The sequence below is a fragment of the Aegilops tauschii genome, chromosome 1 (assembly GCF_002575655.3).
Source record: "Aegilops tauschii subsp. strangulata cultivar AL8/78 chromosome 1, Aet v6.0, whole genome shotgun sequence".
Classification (NCBI taxonomy): domain Eukaryota; kingdom Viridiplantae; phylum Streptophyta; class Magnoliopsida; order Poales; family Poaceae; genus Aegilops; species Aegilops tauschii.
Window position 1 is genome coordinate 171,174,844 of NC_053035.3, and position 8,386 is coordinate 171,183,229.

At 41.3% G+C, this 8,386-nt stretch overlaps 1 long non-coding RNA gene across 1 annotated transcript; it reads left to right on the forward strand.

Moving 5' to 3' along the window:
• The first annotated feature begins 6,670 nt into the window (after positions 1 to 6,670).
• LOC120974583 (uncharacterized) lies at positions 6,671 to 8,167 on the forward strand. The gene is made up of 3 exons (XR_005769951.3): positions 6,671 to 6,777; positions 7,442 to 7,483; positions 7,563 to 8,167. It is a non-coding gene; the product is annotated as an uncharacterized lncRNA (long non-coding RNA).
• Positions 8,168 to 8,386: the final 219 nt, after the last annotated feature.

The following is an 8,386-nucleotide window of genomic DNA, read 5'->3' on the forward strand; positions in this document are numbered from 1 at the left end:
TCTCTACAAGAAGAAGAACCTACTGCATTTGGAACTGCATGTGTAGCAGTACTAGTGTGGTAGCTACTTTGGGCAATTGCTTTTGGAGGAAAATCTTCAAACAGATCAAAAGATTGTTCTCCATAGAATGTTTCTACTAGCACACAATTAGTTTTAGGACCAACGAGATGTTCATTCAATGATAGACCCCGCTTATCACCTATGTAGAATGGTGTTTTCTTCACCTAAACTACTTCTGTTGGTCAACATTTTGCAAGTGGATGTAGGTACTGTCAACTCATTCCTTTCAATTTGATAACTTGAACTCCTTTGCAATTCAGGATGTCTGCCTACAAAAATTGATTCGATACAATAGTTTCTATGAGAGAAGAACTAGTAGCTAGTACTGTACAAGCATATGTTAAAAAAGGTTGGCATATATAAAGTTAAGAAGATGTAATAAATACCATGAGGAGATGCAAGGGGTGTTTCCACTGTGACGTCCTTCCATCTTAATTGTTCATGTACAGATTCATTCATTTTTAAGAATGTGCTTTGTTCTTTTGGGAATAACTGAGCATACAATTCTGATGCAAAAAGAAGAACATGAAAAAGTTGAATTAGTAAAGGAATGCCAATAAATTTGTACAACAACAACAAAGCCTTTAGTCCCAAACAAGTTGGGGTAGGCTAGAGGTGAAACCCAGAAGATCTCGCAACCAACTCATGGCTCTGGCACATGAATAGCAAGCTTCCACGCACCCCTGTCTATAGCTAGCTCTTTGGTGATACTCCAATCCTTCAGGTGTCTCTTAGCGGACACCTCCCATGTCAAATTAGGTCTACCCCGCCCTCTCTTGAGATTCTCCGCACGCTTTAGCCGTCCACTATGCACTGGAGCTTCTGGAGGCCTGCGCTAAATATGCCCAAACCATCTCAGATGATGTTGGACAAGCTTCTCTTCAATTGGTGCTACCCCAACTCTATCTCGTATATCATCATTCCGGACTCAATCCTTCCTCGTGTGGCCACACATCCATCTCAACATACACATCTCTGCCACACCTAACTGTTGAACATGTCGCCTTTTAGTCGGCCAACACTCAGCGCCATACAACATTGCGGGTTGAACCGCCATCCTATAGAACTTGCCTTTTAGCTTTTGTGGCACTCTCTTGTCACAGAGAATGCCAGAAGCTTCGCGCCACTTCATCCATCCGGCTTTGATTCGATGGTTCACATCTTCATCAATACCCCCATCCTCCTGCAACATTGACCCCAAATACCGAAAGGTGTCCTTCCGAGGTACCACCTGGCCATCAAGGCTAACCTCCTCCTCCTCACACCTAGCAGTACTGAAACCGCACATCATGTACTCGGTTTTAGTTCTACTAAGCCTAAACCCTTTCGATTCCAAGGTTTGTCTCCATAACTCTAACTTCCTATTTACCCCCGTCCGACTATCGTCAACTAGCACCACATCATCTGCAAAGAGCATACACCATGGGATATCTCCTTGTATATCCCTTGTGACCTCATCCATCACCAATGCAAAAAGATAAGGGCTCAAAGCTGACCCCTGATGCAGTCCTATCTTAATCGGAAAGTCATCGGTGTCGACATCACTTGTTCGAACACTTGTCACAACATTATCGTACATGTCCTTGATGAGGGTAATGTACTTTGCTGGGACTTTGTGTTTCTCCAAGGCCCACCACATGACATTCCGCGGTATCTTATCATAGGCCTTCTCCAAGTCAATGAACACCATATGCAAGTCCTTCTTTTGCTCCCTATATCTCTCCATAAGTTGTCGTACCAGGAAAATGGCTTCCATGGTCAACCTCCCAGGCATGAAACCAAACTGATTTTTAGTCACACTTGTCATTCTTCTTAAGCTGTGCTCAATGAATCTCTCCCATAGCTTCATTGTATGGCTCATCAGCTTAATTCCACGGTAATTAGTACAACTCTGAACATCCCCCTTGTTCTTGAAGATGTGTACTAATATACTCCGTCTCCATTCTTCTGGCATCTTGTTTGCCTGAAAAATGAGGTTGAAAAGCTTGGTTAGCCATACTATCGCTATGTCCCCAAGACCTTTCCACACCTCAATGGGGATACAATCAGGGCCCATCGCCTTGCCTCCATTCATCCTTTTTAAAGCCTCCTTCACCTCAGACTCCTGGATTCGCCGCACAAAACGCATGCTGGTCTCATCAAAGGAGTCGTCCAGTTCAATGGTAGAACTCTCAGTCTCCCCATTGAACAACTTGTCGAAGTACTCCCGCCATCTATGCTTAATCTCCTCGTCGTTCACCAAGAGTTGGCCTGCTTCGTCCTTGGTGCATTTGACTTGGCCAATATCCCTCATCTTCCTCTCTCGGATCTTGGCCATCTTATAGATGTCCCTTTTGCCTTCCTTCGTGCCTAACCGTTGGTAGAGGTCCTCATATGCCCGACCCCTTGCTTCACCAACAGCTCGCTTTGCGGCCTTCTTCGCCATCTTGTACTTCTCTATGTTGTCTGCACTCCTATCCAGGTATAGGCGTCTGAAGCAATCTTTCTTCTCTTTAATCACCTTCCGGAAATAAAAGAAATCAGTAAATGGATGAGAAAAGAAATGTAGTATATGGATGAGAAACAAAAATATCTTATACCTTTTGTCATACCAATGTCTCAAACATACTTGTATTCTTCATGTCTTTGAACTGGAAGTTCAATTCTTTTAGGACCTAGAAGATCTTTGTAAATGTCAGCCCATTTCTCTTAACAAGACAGTACCATTCTCACTTTCGAGGAATGTGGTCACCATATTTGTTATGATCACTTTCAAGACAGATTCAAGTACTGGTTCATCAACAAATTACGGCACTGGTATTTCTAAGCAGAAATTCTCAAATATAGAAGAAAGGTCTACTTGAGAGAAAACTGAGATCCTGTTGGGAGGCGCAACAACACGCAAGTGTTTGTTGGAGTCCTGGTTGCCGACAAGAACTTGCAACATATCATCTACATATGTCTTGACAATTGGAATTGAATGCTCAGTCATTCTTTGGAAGAAATTCTGGGTCATTACTTGCAGGTTCAATTTGTCCTATTGTTAAGAAAAAAGAAATATAAAAGGAGACAGATTAGAAGATGAATCTTGCAAGTGATAACTTCTAAATGGCGTTGCAGATATGTGCTTTAATTGTTTAAGTGCATTCATTAAAGTAGTGATAAAAAAGAATGAAGTTACAACACATGAAAAAAATGTTGAACTACTAAAAGTGGTAGCAATTCAAAAAATAAAAAGATCATACAACATGTAAAATGTAATGATGGTAGGTGCTTCTTCACTCACAGTTAATCTTCCAAATGACTGAGACGAACAATCTTCTGAGTCAAGAGCTATATATGATTTGACTATATCTGTAGTCCATAGACTAATCCTGGGTATTTTGGTAGCCAACAATGAATTATGAAGTTTTGAGAAATTCAAAATATGATGCCTGCATGCAGTAGAAATCCATTCAGTAAAAAAAGGAAAAGTGAAGTTGGCTGTTGTCAATTGGATGCATTAGAAGTATTAGCAAAAATACTTACTACTAATAAGAGATTGCAACCACCTGCATCCAATCTCCTACTCCTTAGTGTTGACTTGAATATTTCAATTTCAACAGTCAACCATTCAAGAACAAATGAGCATAGACTAAAGTCACTAAGGCAGTCTAGCATCATGCAGCACTGTAATATTGTGAAGAAGTCACAGAAATGAAGTCATCACAAGAAGAAAGAATATCTTTGTACACATATCAATTTGCATGTTTGGTTTTATCATTAAACACTAGTCTTTCACAGATGGAGAATTTCCTTCCCACTTTATGATACCATGAACCAAAATGTAATTTTCTATAGAACAATTCTTGTCAAGAATTTCCTGCCCATTGGTATTCCTAACACAATCTGAATAGAATTGGGTGTGATGTTGAATGAGAAACCGTTTTCAAGATTAATTGTTCTTGTGACTGTATCAAAATGGAATGCAAGCCAATGGTATATTCCAATAGGATAAAAAGAACACTTTAATTCCAACAAAGAACCAAGGCCCATTTTTCTGATTGTGTTCTTCTGTTCCTCAATGAGCGACTGTATCAGCTTGTAGAACAATTCAAAAGGATCATCCTGAATACCCTGTTTGTGAAAACAAAAAAGAAAACAATGAAAATATGAGTCACACTTCAATTGGGAAGGGGAAAAATATGACGAACAACTAACTTGTACATGATACCGTACCTGTTAGTTGTTTCAATGTTCATCAAACTTTTCCGCATGACAATGGTTTTGAGGACAGAGATGTGTGCGTACAAAAATAGGTTTGCTTTGGTGAGAAGTATCATGGGGAAGTTGCAGCTATAGTTAAAATTACATGCATGCATGTTGGTGCCTTGCATGGCTTAGATACAAATCAAGCAAAGATGGATCAGATGCATGCATGCAAGCCGATTAGCGAGAGAAAAAAATCAGGAAGACAACATACTCAGGCCTCCCAAACGTACAAGTTATTAAGTGGTGAAGTTCATTATTTTCTTGAGATTCCAAGAGGACCAGTACAAATGCAACGTGGAGATATTTGGAAAGTGAACACGTGTATGTTAATTAGAAGAAAACCAAAGATTGTTTCAGATGTAAGAAGTAGAGACTAGAACTGCTGCTACTTCTGTTAGGGTCGACCACCAGAAGAGTCCACCAGCATCAGGAAGTTCCTTGCGTGGGATCTCACATGTTTGAAGGAGATTGGATGGGGGCCACCAAGGTGCCGATCCTGATGTTAGTTTAAATTAAGAAAGAGTCTAGAGTTTAGAAAATATGTGTGCGTGTGTGTTTTGGAAAGCTACTTCTATAAAGTCTAGGTGTGGGTCATTGTAAGAGATTAGGTTATTTTCTACAGGTTAGACAACATGTGTATCGAATATTAAGCGGCCCTATTTGGGTGTCGTTGTTATTTATTTTGTCTAAATTTTCTGCGTGAAAGCTGCACTTGGCTCGTGGTCCGTCGTCACCAACGGGTTGCACGCTGGTTACGTCTACTACGATGGGAGGTTCCTCGTGTATCGAGTGATTGTCCGTTAGTCGTTGTAACCCCATCTCCAGGTTACGTGTATTGCTTCGCGTAATCGGGAGATTTTATCGTGGATCTTGGAGTTCGTTGCATCATAAAAGGTCGGGACAAATCAGCGGCGTGTCTGAGGTCGTGCCCTCATCAGTTGGTATCAGAGCACTAGGTTCATTACGGTGCAATTTTCCCCCTATAATTTGTTCATACAGATTCTCGAACTACGATGAGGACAAAACACTACTTTGATGGTGAGATGTCCCAAAGTGAGAAGGAACCATCACAGGCAATTTCATGGTTTCAAATCTACACAAGAGTGGAGGTGGGACCAACTACTTGTGCTACAATGTTGGACTATTCTTCAGAAATAAATTTGGTGAGTAAATCTTTGGTTGATGCGCTTAAATTATCACCGACAGGACATCCAGAACCATAGACTTTCATGGCAAGGGAAATTTGTGACTATAAAAGATCAAGTAGAGTTTTTTTTTTTGGATTTTGTGGCCATACAGATTTTTTACTGTGTGATGTTCTTCCTCAACATATGTCTGTGTGCACCTTGATACTTGGTCAACCTTGGACAAAAAAGAGGGAGCTGTAGATTGATAAATCTGGCACCTTTTCTTGGAGGAAATTTAAGTTTGTTTGTCAAGAACAATGGAACTAGCCAGAGCCAGGGTCCCATCATATCACCATGTCCATGTGGCATGCTGTAATGGTCATGGTGAGCTCTTTGTTATAGATTCTTAAAAAGTTTCAAGGGAATTGAATCATTGGCCTAAGATATGCTACGATTGATCCTGTTAGGTCTTGGTGCATGAGGCCAAATTAGGATAGGCAGAGTAATTCAGTCCTGGTGCATGCAATGCTTAGTGCACTCCCAGCACAGCTGCTCCACCAACCCAAGAAACGCAATGTGCATCTCAGAACAATAAATAAAAAACCCAACGTTCAGTTCATCCCCAGCTGTATTTTAGTCATATGAGCTGGACACACACGCACATGGTTTTCTGAACAACGGCTGGCTACCTGTTGTCCACGAATCGAGCACACTACATATTAATCAAATCCAACTCTAGTACCACGTTTCCCCAAAAGATGTTGCTGCGTTGATCTGGAGATGATCATAGGAGGGGTCGCACGCATTCACTCAAACCCTCGTTTAAGTGTGGAGGAACAAAGAAGAGGGCAACAACACAATAAGGAAGAAGGAACGATGAAGACAATAGCAGCACCTTTCATTGGCGCACGAGCGAAGAAGCAGCTGGTCTCCAGTCGGGGAATGTGGAGCTTCTCCCGCCGATGAGGTCAGGTGGTACGCTTGTGTCGCCGACGAGGAATTGCTAGCTATGGATTGGAGAAGAAATGGGGAAAGTGCATCCACGTCGACAGTGTCCTGCCCGCCTGTAAGTGACTCAACAGGAATTTTAGGTCCCACCAGTAAGTGAGACACACCGAGAAAGAGACATCAAATCCCCTCTATTTTGTTGAGAGAAGTCTGTGCCTTGCGGGCGACAAAAAAAAACCACTCCTCGATCTGCACGATGGGGACGATCTACAGGATGCGACCCAGCTGCAGGAGCCAGGAGAGATGCTCAGACGATCGCCGGACAGAGAAAATAAGCAGCGGCCTCTCCTCAGAGAAGGTGGTCGGACCTCTTCCTCCTCAACCGCTATGGTCGTCCACAAAGATGAAATATGTAAGTTCAGACGAGATTGTCCTGCTCCTCCCCTCTATTTTGAATTATACTTGTTTATTGCTTGCTACACATTTATGTGCCAACTATGATGCATTGTACTGCTCTAAATAATCATTTTTTGTATGTGCCAGAACAAACAACCTTGATGTATGTTTCTCTGAATTTTGAACACAAACGAAAAACTTCAGTTAGGGAGGAAGTTTGTGATACATTTTCAGTCATGTGTCCACTTTTGTGTTAAAAAGTAACATGAAATTTGTAGCTAGCTTGAGACAAAAATGTTAGTAAGAAGAGATGCTTAATTATGCAATAAAAAATTAACTGAAATTTTTACTTAACCTTAAGGCAAGTTGAGTCAAAATGATGCCAACTTGTTGTTCAAATAAGCAGTGGGGAGGGGAGGGGACATGGTTGTATAGATGTTGTGTTTTATTAAGAAAAATGTTGAAGAAATAAGAATTCTCTCATTGGTGTTATAAAACAGAATTGCAATCTTCTCTTGACACCTAAATGATGGAGAAAATAGCAGCAGACCGCAATTTAGAGATATTATAGCAACTGTGAGGAGGGTGAGAACCCCAAAAATTGAGCTACCTTGTAACTCAAAAATTAATAGTGTGATGGACTTATTTGACAAGCAAATTCTCATAAAACCAAAATGCAGGTAGCAGCAGAAGCAGAGAGAAGGAAGAGAATAGCTTCTGAGGTGAGTATTAAAAATAGCTCGTCAGCCAAAAAGAAAATTAGTGGTTTGCAAAATCATGATCTGAACTACATGACTGCAGGAAGATTCGAGTCTACAGGAATTTGATCAGTGTGTTGAGTACCACTCAATTGAGAAGCAGAAAAGGTTAATCGTCTTGATAGAGGCGAGGGTCCCGATCTTTCGATGAGATGATAACTATCGATTTGGTGGAGACGACTTTGACGATCCGACTACAAACATGCAACGACGTTGCGCCTTAGCAATCGCTAAACCAACTCCGAGAGGTTACTGACCACGCTGGAGCACGATCAACCTGACCACGAAGGTCTATTCCTGCAGGCAATCGAAGAACAAGCAAGAATATGATTAAGCAATCTGAATATTGCGAATATGGATGAAGTATTGAGAAAAGTTGGGTTTCATAAGTGGTCTTGGTCTGGTCGTTGGACACAAACGAAGTACACGAAGTTGCAACGATGGCTAACTTTTAACTAAATAAAACCCAAGTCTAAACGATGCCTTAAGGGCTATATTTATAGGGAAAAGAGGGGGGATTTCGTCCACCCTAGGCAAGGTGGGACTAAAACATCTCCTAAGTCGCTTCCCCTACAATATGGACTCTAAAAATAGATTACATGGGTCTGGCCCAAAATAAGGTAGTGCAATACCAATAATAAGCTATGGACAAAATTTATGAAAGGTCATCTTGTATATTTCGTCCATCTTCTTGTATGTCATCATGGTGGCTTCAAAGTCCGGAAATCTCCACTTGAACCTCCGTTCTTGTTCTCTTTGCACGCACCTTCATCTCCGTGCTTGACGATGCTCCAATGTTCATCCTTCTTGTTCGTGCTAGGCCCTTCAATTGCAAGCAACATAAATATATCTAAGTTAGGCAGCATC